Source organism: Halichoerus grypus, chromosome 1 (assembly GCF_964656455.1).
Source record: "Halichoerus grypus chromosome 1, mHalGry1.hap1.1, whole genome shotgun sequence".
Classification (NCBI taxonomy): Eukaryota; Metazoa; Chordata; class Mammalia; order Carnivora; family Phocidae; genus Halichoerus; species Halichoerus grypus.
In genome coordinates this window covers 116,395,808-116,410,470 of record NC_135712.1, presented here as the reverse complement: position 1 = coordinate 116,410,470, position 14,663 = coordinate 116,395,808, and the positions used below count along the sequence as shown (strand labels likewise).

The window sequence follows — 14,663 nt, the reverse complement described above, 5'->3', positions numbered from 1 at the left end:
TAATTGTCTTCATCTTTATAAATACTATAACTCATCAAAAGCTGGGCAAAACTTTTATTTTGTTGCAGTTGTGTCATCTCCCTAGGATGTGAATCTTGGCAGTTTGCGACCATTTCTACTGGTCATGTTTGTGCCAACTCACATGGAGGAAGGGAGCAGCTATAGCATCAAATCTCGCTCAGGACTGATACCTGAAGACCTAAAACTGCTTTTAAAAAATAAAGTCTATTAAAAAAAAATACCTGTCTAGTGACACAGTTCTAGTATACAAAATGCCAGAATAAAGTCAAAACTGACCATGCACAACCAAAAAGGAAGAGGAAAACCCTGGCATATCTCAAAGTGTGTTAAAGTAAGGGACATCAAAACACAGAATTTTGCTAATGAAGACATTATGGATTGGCTTGTTCTTTGGCTCCTACATTCACTTCTACTAAAGGTGTTAATCAAGATAACATTAATTTGGGGCACCTGGGTGGCTCAGTTGGTTAAGTGTCTGCCTTCGGCTCAGGTCATGATCCCAGGGTCCTGGGATCGAGCCCTACATTGGGCCCCATGCTCAGCAGGGATCCTGCTTCTCCCTCTGCCTGCTTCTCTCTCTGCCTGTTTCTCCCTCTGATTGCTGCCCCCTCTGCTTGTGCATGTGCATGCTCTCTCGCTCTTTGTCAGATAAATAAAATCTTTAAAAAAAGATAGCATTCATTTATTTGAGTAGATGTAAGACACCATCATGTTGAAAAAAAAAGTGTCAATATGCTATATTATCACTGCATAATTTTACAGAAAATTTTGAAGTGTAAATACTCTAAAATAGTTTAAGAACTCCTAGGGAATTTTAAGGAAAATGAAAGTGATGCTTGTGGAATGATCATGGAAAGTAGTTTCTAGCTAAACAATCTCCAATTATGATGGATCATAATTGTAAAAGTGGTAGGCATTCAGCAGAAACTGTGCTTCAAATTTTGAGTTTTGATCTTTTTCTGGGCTAGCGATATGCAGTACCATACTGTTGGTGATGCCGGGTAGCAGCAGCAACCCCCACCTCCCGTTGGCCACGTAATCACAAAGGTAAACAAGCAATACACTTACAACCATTCTCTACCTACACAACTATTCTGTTTTCACTTTCAGTACAATATTCAACAAATTACATGAGAAAGTCAACACTTTATTATAAAATTGGCTTTGTGATGATTTTGCCCAACTGTAGGTTAATGTAAGTGTTCTAAGCACATTTAAGGTAGTTTACACTAAACTATAGTGTTTGGTAGGTGAGGTGTACTAAATGCATTTTTTACTTAAAATATTTTCAACTTTTGGTTTTATTGGGACACAACTCTATAGCCCCGTAAGTTGAAGAAGAGCTGTATAATTGTTCTAATTGTGCTATAAACCTAGCTGATTTTGCTTATTATGGTAGAACAGGATCTTCGGTGCTATTATCAGTAATAATAATAACAATAACTTCCTATTATGCGCCAGACACTATTCTAAGTGATTCACATCTATTATCTCTACTTCTCACTACAAACTTGAAAGAGAAACTAATACATGGGGGGAAAGGTTCTGGGAAGTAAGGTCACATTTCCAATATTTCCATTAAGGCTCAAGAATTTAAACTAACACCACAGCACAAAACATAATCAGTCCAAGGAGCATACCAGGAACCCTAAGGGTGGCTCTAACATTCAGTTGCATAAATTCTGGAATCACAACAACTGAATCAAATTAGTTGGATAATTGCTACAAATGCATATTACCTTTAATGTGGCTTGGTTTATTTCTTTTTTTTTTTAATGTTCAGTTAGCCAACATATAGTACATCATTAGTTTTTGATGTAGGGTTCAATGATTCATTAGTTGCATATAACAGTGCTCATCACAACATGTGCCCTCCTTAATACCCATCGCCTGATTATCCCACCCCCTCCCTTCTGTAACCCTCAGTTTGTTTCCAAAGAGGTCCAGAATCTCTCATGGTTTGTCTCCCTCTCTGATTTCTTCCCATTCAGTTTTCTTTCCCTTCCTCTGTGGTCCTCCACGCTATTCCTTATGTTCTACATATGAGTGAAACCATATGATAATTGTCTTTCTCTGCTTGACTTATTTCACTTAGCCTAATCCCCTCCAGTTCCATCCATGTCAATGCAAATGGTAGGTATTCATTCTTTCTGATGGCTGAGTAATATTCCATTGTATATATGAACCACATCTTTTTTATCCATTCATCTGTTGAAGGACATCTTGTCTCCTTCCACAGTTTGGCTATTGTGGACATTGCTGCTAAGAACATTGGGGTGCAGATGCCCCTTCTTTTCACTACATCTGTATCTTTGGGATAAATACCTAGTAGTGCAATTGCTGGGTCATAGGGTAGCTCTATTTTTAACATTTTGAGGAACCTCCATATGTTTTCCAGAGTGGCTATACCAGCTTGCATTCCCACCAACAGTGTAAGAGAGTTCCCCTTTCTCCACATCCTCACCAACACTTGTTTCCTATCTTGTTAATTTTTGCCATTCTAACTGGTGTAAGATGATATCTCACTGTGGTTTTGGTTTGTAGTTCCCTGATGCCGAGTGATATGGAGCATTTTTTCATGTGTCTGTTGGCTATTTGTATGTCTTCTTTGGGGAAATGTCTGTTCATGTCTTCTGACCCATTCCAAGGGTTGCCTCTTAGGTTTGTTGACTGTTTCCTTTGTTGTGCAGAAGCTTTTTATCTTGATGAAATCCCAATAGCTCATTTTTGCTTTTGTTTCCCTTGCGTTTAGCAACATGTCTTGAAAGAAGTTGCTGTGGCTGATGTCGAAGAGGTTACTGCCTATGTTCTCCTCTAGGATTTTGATGGATTCCTGTCTCACATTGAGATCTTTTATCTATTTTGAGTTTATCTTTGTGTATGGTGTCAGAGAATGGTCTAGTTTCATTCTGCTGCATGTGGCTGTCCAATTTTCCCAGCACCATTTATTGAAGAGACTGTCTTTTTTCCATTGGATGTTCTTTCCTGCTTTATCGAAAATTAGTTGACCATAGAGTTGAGGGTCCACTTCTGGTTATCTATTCTGTTCCATTGATCTATGTGTCTGTTTTTGTGCCAATACCATGCTATCTTGATGATCACAGCTTTGTAATATAGCTTGAAGTCAGGCATTGTGATGCCCCCAGCTTTGGTTTTCTTCTTCAACATTACCCTGGTGATTCGGGGTCTATTCTGGTTCCATACAAATTTTAGGATTGTTTGTTCCAACTCTGTGAAAAATGTCAATGGTACTTAATAGGTATTGCATTGAAAGTGTAGATTGCTCTGGGCAGCATAGACATTTTAACAATGTTTATTCTTCTAATCCATGAGTATGGAATGTTTTTCCATCTCTTTGTGTCTTCCTCCATTTTTTTGATAAGTGTTCTGTAGTTTCTAGAGTACAGATCCTTTACCTCTTTGGTTAGGTTTATTCCTAGGTATCTTACGGTTTTTGGTGTTATTGTAAATGGAATCGATTTCTTAATTTCTCTTTCTTCAGTTACATTGTTATTGTATAGAAATGCAACTGATTTCTGTGCATTGATTTTGTATCCTACCATGTTGCTGAATTGCTATATGAGTTCTTCTAACTTGGGGGTGGAGTCTTTTGGGTTTTCCACAGAAAGTGTCATGTCATCTGCAAAAAGAGAGAGTTTGACTTCTACCAAGACTGAAACAGGAAGAAATAGACAATCTGAATAGACCAATAACCCACAAGGAAATTGAAGTAGTAATCAAAAACCTCCCAAAAAACAAAAGTCCAGGGCCAGATGGCTTCCCAAAGGGAATTCTACCAAACATTTAAAGAAGAAATAATACCTATTCTATTGAAGCTGTTTCAAAAAATAGAAATGGAAGGAAAACTTCCAAACTCGTTCTATGAGGTCAGCATTACCTTGATCCCAAAACCAGACAAAGACCCCATCAAAAGGGAGAATTACAGACCAATATCCCTGACGAACATGGATGCCAAAATACTCAACAAGATCCTAACCAATAGAATCCAACAGTACATTAAAAGGATTATTCACCACAACCAGGTGGGATTTATTCTCGGGATACTAGGGTGGTTCAACAGTTGGAAATCAATCAGTGTGATAGAGCACATTAATAAAAGAAAAGACAGGAACCATATGATCCTCTCATTTGATGCAGAAAAAGTATTTGACAAAATACAGCATTTTTTTCCTGATTAAACTCTGCAAAGTATAGGGATAGAGGGAACATACCTCAATATCATAAAAGCCATCTATGAAAAGCCCACAGTGAATATCATTCTCAATGGGGAAAAACTGAGATCTTTCCCCTTAAGGTCAGGAACACAACAGGGTTGCCCACTCTCACCACTACTGTTCAACATAGTACTAGAAGTCCTAGTCTCAGCAATCAGACAACAAAAAGAAATAAAAGGCATTCAAATTGGCAAAGAAGAAGCTTGTTTTATTTCTTAAACCATCTGGACATTAACAATGAACCAGGTAGATTGGAGCTTGAAAAACACAAATGAGATTTATAAAAACTTAAGTAGTAGCAGAATGTGTTTAATTATTTAAGAGAACTTTAAACTTGGAAATGTAGAAATTTTGATTTCCAAATTGCTCCATCTTTGAGTGACTGAGTTGTGCGCGCTCTCTCTCTCTCTCTTTCTCTATCTCTCTCTGTGTAGAGAAAAAGTAAACATGTGAGCCAGAATGGGAGTGGACTGACTCAAGAGGAATCAAGTCTGTTGCTGTATTTTGTAAATTCACTGGTCACCTTATGAGTAATAGATTAGAAATTATTGTAATATATAACCATAACCAACTTTAGCACATCCACATATTACCAACTGACATACAATATAAATAAATTGCCCTTCTGAGTGTTGTAATTTTGCACACACTTTGGCCCCTGGAAACCCCAAAGTATGAATGATTCCATCTAATATCTAGACTTTGCAGACCAAACCTTTCTTGTTTCTTAAGGGGAAAAATCCCATCAATAACATGTTCTTTAAAGAACTGTCTTATCTTTGAAAATGTTCATATTATACTGAGCTGCTCAACAGAAATATGAAGATTTTCTTATTTCTAAGAGATGTTCCCACTGAAAGAAGAAGAGACACTGGAATTATAGGGATAGCATGGAGGAGGACCAGACAAACCTAGTGGGCAAATGAGGCAAAAGCTTGTGGACTTCTGGACTGTTTAATATCTGATCTCTCTAGAGTCCCTTGGTTATCAACTCTTTTCATGTCCTAACCCCAAAGAATGGGGTATTATTTAATAGTTTTTTTTTTAATTTTTTATTGTTATGTTAATCACCATACATTACATCATTATTTTTTGATGTAGTGTTCCATGATTCATTGTTTATGCATAACACCCAGTGCTCCATGCAGAACATGCCCTCTTTAATACCCATCACCAGGCTAACCCATCCTTTCACCCCCCTCCCCTCTAGAACCCTCAGTTTGTTTTTCAGAGTCCATCGTCTCTCATGAATCATCTCCCCCTCCGATTCCCCCCCTTCATTCTTCCCCTCCTGCTATCTTCTTCTTTTTTTTTTTCCTTAACATATTGCATTATTTGTTTCAGAGGTACAGATCTGTGATTCAACAGTCTTGCACAATTCACAGCACTCATGATAGCACAAAAATCTCCCCAGTGTCTATCACCCAGCCACCCCATCCCATCCACCCCACCCCCCCACTCCAGCAACCCTCAGTTTGTTTCCTGAGATTAAGAATTCCTCGTATCAGTGAGTAAGTCTTGTGTCATCCAGAGCACCTCTCTCAGGTTTAGAGATGTTTAGAATACGCCTACTTGTAATGAGAAGTAAGAGTCTTCCTTGATTGATCCCTAGAAATTAGCAAATTGGTAAGTGATGTGGATATAAGTACAGTAAGAAAAGAATTAAGAGTTTTGCCTTTTTATCCCAGCCTTCTCACTCCCTGAGTAGCTTTTGGCCCATCAGTTATTATTTCTGGGCCTCAATTTCTTCTAAAAATTTAGAGGTGTTATGGTATCTCCATAATTAATATTATGGCTAATAAACTGAGGAATAACCTGTATGCATTTCAGCTACTCAGAGAGGAATGATCTACAGTTGTTCCCTGGGGACAATGATGCCATAACACACTCAAGGGAGGAAAGGCACAGGACTAGATGAAATAGGCCTCTGGTGCTTTAGGCTAAGATCTTGCATATTAACAAATTTATACTCCCTTGTTACAAAAAGTATTTGAGGTGACCTACAAAGATGTACAACAAGCAGAAGAAAATAAATTGATGAGGTAATTGGAGTAAAAGGAAAACAAGTTTAGTCTAACATAAGCACGTCAAATATAAACAGGTAGAAAATTTGGTTTTGAGTATTCTGATAGGTGAATTAAAGAGAAAAATATGATCAGTTATAAAATTCACTGTCTCTTAAGTCCTATGCTGGTGGTGGTTGGAATTTGGGAGGGGAATGGGGTGATCTGCTCAGAATAGTTGTTCCTAGAACTGAAGTAAGTGAGATGTTTTTCATGGTTTCTTATAAAGGAGGAATATGTGATGTACTATAGTGGTTTTCAGCTGGGATATGCAACAAAAGGGGACCTTTGTTAATATATACAATTATACGTTAACATATAGAATCATAATCCCAGGCCCCAGTCTCAGGTTTATGATTGAGTAGCTTTGCATCTGTGCATTTGACAAGAGCTTCAGGTGCTTTTGATATAGACAGGTCTACACACAGGCTTTAAAGGTCCACCCAATAAGGATAATGTTGAGTTTCTTTAAAAAAAAAAAAAATTTATTTATTTGAGAGAGAGAGAGGGAGAAGCAGGCTTCCGCCAAGCAGGGAGCCCAGTGCGGGGTTCGATCCCAGGACCCTGGGATCATGACCTGAGCCAAAGGCAGACGTTTAACCGACTGAGCCACCCAGGTGCTCCTAATGTTGAGTTTCAAGTGCTGTTTTTCTCAACTCACTCTTCAAGAGAGGCAGTGGCAAAATGACAAAGCACAATTAAATAAAAGCAATTTTATGAGGACCAAAGAATATAGTCTGGGTACACAGCTCTCCAAGGTTCAGGTTTGATCCAGTGTTAAAATTTAAAACATCAAGAGGAATTCAAAAATAGGTAACTCCCTATTGTGAATTTCCCTTTAGAGTGAATGGAAGCAGGTCCCAAACAGCCCCACTATTTGTTAGACAGACAGGCATGCAAAGGGAGTCCAGAAGCATGTGCAAAATTGTCTCTTCCTTTGATTAAATTTGATTATTCCAATCCCTATGTAGTTCACAGAGAGACTGAGATTCAGGATTGGCTTCTTGGCTTTTATTTGTTTATAGTTCCTTAGAAATTTGAAGCTTAATTTTTAAACTATGAAGGTATCCCCAAGTGGAGATTCCTCTGAGGTTAGAATTTGGAGGATGGCCAGGAAACTCCTCCCCTTTCAATCTTCTCTTTCCATGTCCTCCCCTCCCTTCCACCTTTCCCCCTTGGTCATTTTAGATCTTAGTTTGCCTCACCCTCTTTTTTTTAAACAACTTTATTGAGATATATTTGCAGATCAGAAAGTTCAAAGCGTATACATACTTCTATAGTTTTTAGTATATTCACAGACTAGTACAACCATCATCACAATCAACTTTAAGACTCCAAAGAAAAACCCTTACTCCTCAGCTGTCACTCACTATCTGTGGCCCTTTCTCCCACTCCCTGGCTACCATTAATTTATTTTCTTGTCTCTGTAGATTTGCCTATTTTGGACACTGTAGTTAAATGGAATCATATAATTTGACCCATTGATTGTTAAAGAGAATGTTTAATTCTCATGTTTTTATTAATTGTCCAGTTTTCCTCTTGTTCTAGTTTCATGTTATTGTGGTCAGAGAAGATACTTGGTATGATTTCAATTTTTTTGAATTTTCTAAGACTTGTGGTCTAATATATGGCTATCCTAGAAAATTTTCCATGTACACTTGAGAAGAATTCATATTCTGCTATTTTTAGATAGAATGTTCTATATGTCTGTTAGGTCCATTTGGTCCATAATTTGTTCAAATCTGCTGTTTCTTCATTGATTCTCTGTCTCAATGGTCTATCCGTTGTTGAGAGTGGGGTTTAAAGTCCTCAAATACTATTGTATTATCGTTTGTTTCTCCTTTCTGATAGTTTTTGCTTCATATATTTAGGTGGTCAGATGTTGGGCACATATATATTTACAATTGTTATGTCCTGCTGATGGACTGACCACTTTATTATCATGTAATGACCTTGTCTCTACCACTTTTAGTTTAAAATCTATTTTATCTGACATAAGTATAACTACCCCTGCCTCTCTCTTTCTCTCTCCTTTTGGCTACAACTTGCTTGAAACTACTTTTTCCATTCCTTCACTCTGAGTTTGTGTCTGTCTTTAAGGCTAAAGTGAAGCAACACCCAGGGTCCTGAGGGAAAGAACAAGGTGCAGTGACAGCTGGCACCACTGCGAAGTCTGCATATACCAGCCTTCCCTCCAACTGAAGATGACACCAACCATCCCACCTGCAGGACACTTGTTTCCTTCCAAAGAGAAAAAGACAGAAGAGAAAAGACCATCATTCTCTCTCACACCTTTTTGGAGAAAGAATGGAAGCCACTGTAGCTGCAGAGGGGCCACAGGCCAGCATCCTGGTGACAAGATGTTACATGCTCCCACTATGACAAGATGATACAGGCTCCCACCTCTGTGGTCTTCTGCCTGAAAGCCCAGAACCTCACCTTACATCAGACAAACCCTGAATGAGGCTCACTGAGAAACTGTCAGCCCAGAGTAGGCTTAGAAAAACTGCTGCATATGAAGTGAGGCCTGGCTGGGCCAACCTTGAGAAGGATGCCTAGGGGACAGAGCCTGTGTCAGACATGAACCAATGCTCCATCTATGGTTTGGACAAAAGTACTGTGGAAACCTGAGAGGCTGGCATCAGGGGAAACTGAGCAAGGGGTACAGGAGCCCTCTGAACCATCTCTGCAACTTCTCTGTAAACCTAAAATCATTTCAAAGTAAAAAGTTTATTAAAAAAATAATAATGAAAATAAAGTGAATCTCTTATAAGCAGTATTTCATTGGGTCTTGTTTTTTATCCATTCACACATTCTATATCTTTTGATTAGCGAATTTAATCCATTTACATTTCAGGTAATTATTATTATTATTTTTTAAAGTAGGCTCCACACACAACATGGAGCTCAACAGAGGGCTTGAACTCACAACCCTGAGATCAAGACCTGAGCTGAGGGGCGCCTGGGTGGCTCAGTTGGTTAAGCGACTGCCTTCGGCTCAGGTCATGATCCTGGAGTCCCTGGATCGAGTCCCGCATCGGGCTCCCTGCTCGGCAGGGAGTCTGCTTCTCCCTCTGACCCTACCCCTCTCATGTGCTTGCTCTCTCATTCTCTCTCTCTCAAATAAATAAATAAAAAAATCTTTAAAAAAAAAAAAAAAAAAAAAAGACCTGAGCTGAGATCAAGAGTCAGACACTTAACTCACTGAGCCACCCAAGTGCCCCTATAGTAATTATTGATAGGTAAAGACTTACTATTGCCATTTTGTTAATTGTTTTCTGGTTGTTTTGTACATCCATTGTTCCATGTTTCTTATCCTGCTGTCTTTATTATGTTTTGATGTCTTTTGGTATTAGTATGCTTTGATTTCTTTATCCTTTTTTTTTTGTATAATTTTTACAGGTTATTCCCTTGTGGTGACCATGAGGCTTACATAAATATCTTAAAGTTATAATTCCCTAGTTTATTCTGACAACTTAACTTCAGAATTCCTAAATTTTACACTTTTACTTCTCCACCCCCCCCTCATATTTTAGGCTATTGCTGTTGCAATTTGCATATTTTATAATGTATAACTAATAACAGATTATTGCAGTTATGGTCATTTTTTTATATTCATTTTCTTAACTTTAAACCATAGTGGTAAGTAAGTTATACACCACAATTACAAATTACACAATCTAATTTTGATTTTATATACTGTAACCAGTGAGTTTTACACTAACTTTGTATGTTTTTATGATGTTAGCACCCTTTTATTTCCATTCAAAGAACTCCCTTTAGCATTTCTTGTATGGCAGGTCTAGTGGTAAAGAACTCCCTCAGCCTTTGGGAAAGTCTTTATCCCTCCTTCATTTCCGTAGAATAGCTTCACAGGGTATAGTATTCTTGGTTGATGGGTTTTTTCTTTTAAAATTTTGAATATATCAACCCATTCTCTCCTGGCCTGAAATATTTCAGTTGAGAAATCCACCAATAGTTTTATGGGAGTTCCCTTGTATATATTTCTCTTTTCTCTTGCTCCTTTCAAAATTCTTTTTCTTGTCTTTGACTTTTGACAATTTAATTATATTTTGTCTTAGTGTAGCCCTATTTGGGTTCAATCTATTTGGGATCCTTTGGACCTCATGGATTTGCATGTCCATTTCTCTCCCCAGCTTTGAAAATTTGTCAGCCATTAATACTTTAAGAATATTTTCTGTCTCTTTCTCTTCTTCTGGAATTCCTATTATGCAAATATTGTTCCTTTTCATTGTGTCTTATAAGTCTCATAGACTCTTCATTCTTTTACATTCTCTTTTCTCCTTTTTGCTTCTCTGATTTCATAATTTCTAATGTCCAATCCTCCAGGTTGCTAATTTTTTTGCATGGTTGAGTCTGCTTTTGAAACTATTGAATTCTTCAGTTTAGGTATTACTTTTTTCTATTGAAGTCTCTCAGATTGATTTCATCCATACATAGTATATAATCAAATGTGACAAAAATCTTTGGTAACCTGCCAGGCAATGTGATTCACAGGAATACCATGCGTCTTTAGGTAATTCTCCCCTCAATGATCAGGAGAGTATCCTATTTCATATAGTTGTTGCTGCATTGTCTATCCTCAAATTACCTGAAAGCTTTTGATCAGTTACAACTTTTCTGAAAACTGCTTCTGCAATGGGTTACTGACAGATGTTACCCAGACACACAAACATCACAGACTTGGGTACCTGCTCAGCCATCTTCCTGTGCACCAGTATTATATTTTTAAACTCTAGATTTCCTTTCCTTTCCTTTTTTTCCCTTTTCTTTTCATTCCCTTTCTCTCTCTTTCTTTCTTTTTCTTTCTCTTCCTTCCTACCTTCCTTCCTTCTTTCCTTCCTTCCTTCTTTCTTTCCTCCCTCCCTCCTTCCCTTCCTCCCTCCCTTCCTTCCTTCCTTCAATGGTTACTATTGCTTAGTCAAACTTTTCATTTTTTTCATGCATTGTTTTCCTGATTTTGTTTAGTTTTCTGTGTGTTCTTGTATTTCACTAAACTTCTTAAGAGGATAATTCCAAATTCTTTGTCTGACAGTCTGTAGATCATCATTTTTTCAAGATCATCTATTAGAGCTTTATTAGTTTCCTTCAATGATGTCATATTTACCTGCGTTTTGTGATCCTTGATTCCTTATGTTTGTGTCTGTGCGTTTGAGTAATCAGGTTCCTCTTCCAGACTTTACAGGTTTGCTTTGGCAGAGATAGATCTTCAACAGTCAGATTCAAATAGTCAACAGTTTAAGTTTCTGGGCATGTCTGCTGATAATGTCTTGGGCAGGTGGGAACTGCTATTATGATTTGTCTTGGAGTGAGGCAACTTCCAAGTTCTGAGGCCAGGGATGGGGTGGGGGTGTGCCACTGGCTAAGAATAGTTGGATAGGACAGCTGGTTTGTTTCACTACCCAAGTGAGACTGTAGGATAGGCTCCCGGGTTGCCTGGATTCTCTAGTCAGGCTTACTAGATGGTCAGGACTGGGTACTATATTCATTAATTGATGGGGCTATGAATTATCTTTTCTGCCCTGGCTGGTCAGCAGGATGAGATCTAGGGCCTGTACAGCTCATTGTTTGGGGACCTGATTCAGGCAAAAGTGTGCACTAAATTCACTTGTCAGGTGAGGCCACAAGTTCTTCTCCGCAGAGAGGGAAAGCCACAGATGGCTGGCTCTCTGTTCAAGTGTCACTGTAAGCTGGGCTGTTGGATGGACTATGTAGCTTCCCATGTGCTCTGGTTAGGCAGGCTGGAGGTTATATTCAGTGATAAGTGGGGCTACAATTTAGTTTCCCTATCTGGGCATAGGGGGAAAAGCAGCTGTAAAACTGATAAAGTTCTTTGTTGTCTTAACTCAAGCCAACCTGTGCCCTAAATTCCCTGGCTGAAAAGGGCCACTGGTTTTGCTCTGCAAACTATTGGTTCAACCTACCTGTGTCTTAGCTTAAGCACTACTGGGCCACACAGCTTCCAAGCATTCTTGCCAGCCCTTCTGGTCAGATGGGACAGGGAGCCACAGCAGGTGGGCTATGTCCTTGCTCCCTTGTCTGGCCAGGAAAGGGAGGCGTCACTCCAGGCAACTCTTGATTTCCCAAACAGACTGTCCAATTGGGAGGGACTGGGACTGCCCTCGGCTTTGACTATGGGTTACTCCTCCTGCCTATGTGTAGCACAGAAACCCTCCATGCCTGGTACTGGCTTTTCTCTGGAGGTGATCAGCTCTATCTACCCACCTCTCAGCTTGAGCATCGCTGTGCTACACAGCTTTTAGGTGTTCCTCCAATGAGATGTAGCCAGGAGACACTCTCTACAGTGGGCAGGGCTGTGATTCAGCTCCTTGCCTGGGCATAGGCAAACCAGGCTCTAAGGCTAGCAATAGTCCTCATTTGAAAATCCAAATCAAGCAGATCTGCACCCAGCTGAGTTCCCTAGTCAAAATGCACCACCAATGTGGTTCTTCAGATGAGCAAAACCACTGGTTGAGATTGTTACTTGAACATTGCAGGTATAAACTCAGTCTAACAAGATCCATTTGTTGGTTGTTATAAGATCCCCCCTGCTTCTCCATCACAGTCAGATTCCCAGTGGTCAAGCCCCAGGTTCCCCTGCAATCCCCATCGAGTGAGATCAGAGTACAGGCTCCCACAAAGCAACCTCAATTGTTGGGGGGTGAACTGGTTGTCTCCCCCGAGTTCTCTTTTCTCACTGGAGGACCTGGTGGCTTGGGGAAGACCTCTCCATGTGGTGCTACACTGGCTTGGGGGAGGTGCAATGAGATCAATATGTAGCCACTTCTCTTACCATTCTAATGCAGTCTGTCTTATTTCTGTGGTGCAGTGGGTTGCTTCAGACTCACCCTCATGTTCTAGGATTCTCTCAGTGATGTTCTTATCTTGAATAGTTGCCAGTTGTCCTTCTTGTGATGGGGAGCAAAAGTCAAGAATGATCTATGTCACCATCTTGTGACATCACTCCCCTTCAGAAGTCTTAATTTTAATGAAGTCCAGCTTATCGGTTGACTCTTTCATGAATAGTACTTTTGGTGTTGTATCTAAAAGTGGTCACCATAACCAAGGTACCTAGATTTCCTCTTATTATTTCCTATGAGTTTTATAGCCTTTTGTTTTATATTTGGATCTCCAATCCATTTTGAATTAACTTTTGTGAGGAATGGTCTGTGTCTAGATTTGTATTTTTGCAGGTGGTGTCCATTTTTTCCAGCAGCATTTGTTCAAGAGGCTATCTTTGCTCCATTTTATTCTTTGCTCCTTTGTTAAAGATAAGTTAACTATATTTAAAGGGGTCTATTTCTGGACTCTCTATTCTCTTCCATTGATCTACTTTTCTATGCTTTCACCAGTAACCACATTTTCTTGAATACTGTAGCTTTCTAGTAAGTTTTAAAGTTTGGTAGTATAGTTCTCTGAAATTTTCTGTCCCTCAATATTCTGTTGACCATTCTGGATCTTTTGCCTCTCCATATAAACTTTAGATCAATTTGTTGATATGCACAAAATAAGTTGCTGAGATTTTGATTGGGATTGCATTGATTCCCTATAGATCAAGTGGGAAGAACTAATATCTTGACAATATTGAGCCTTCCTATCTGTGAATATGGAATATGTGTCCATTTATTTATTTACTTACTTAATATCTTTCATCAAATTAGTTTTCTTCACATAGGTCCTGTCCATATTTTGTTAGGTTTATACCTATGTATTTAAATTTGGGGGGTGTTAATGTAAATGGTAATGTGTTTTTAATTTCAAATTCATTTAATGCTGGTATATAAGAAATTGATTGACTTTTATATATTAACTTTGTATTCTACAATCTTGCTATATCGCTTATTAATTCTAGGAGATTTTTGTTCTTTTGAATTTTCTATATAGATGATCATATCCTCTGCAAACAAAAAGTTTTATTTTTTCTTTCCTAATCTATATATCTTTTATTTCCTTTTCTTGTCTTATTGCATTAGCTAATACTTCCAGTATGATATCAAAAAGGAGTGGTGAGAAGGGATATCCTCTCCTTCTTACTGATCTTACCAGGAAAGCTTTGAGTTTCTTTTTTCTTTTTAAGATTTTATTTATTTATTTGACAGAGAGAGACACAGCAAGAGAGAGAACACAAGCAGGGGGAGTGGGAGAGGGAGAAGCAGGCTTCCTGCTGAGCAGGGAGCCCAATGCGGTGCTTGATCCCAGGACCCTGGGATCATGACCTGAGCCGAAGGCAGATGCTTAATGACTGAGCCACCCAGGCACCCCAAGCTTTGAGTTTTTAACCATTAAGTATGATGTTAGCTGCAGGTATTTAGTGGATATTTTT

At 38.8% G+C, this 14,663-nt stretch overlaps 1 protein-coding gene across 5 annotated transcripts in view; it reads right to left on the bottom strand.

Annotated features, from left to right (window-relative positions):
• Positions 1-14,663, bottom strand: part of SLC9A9 (solute carrier family 9 member A9) — a 682,953-nt gene that overhangs the window by 605,268 nt on the left and 63,022 nt on the right. The window lies entirely within an intron of this gene.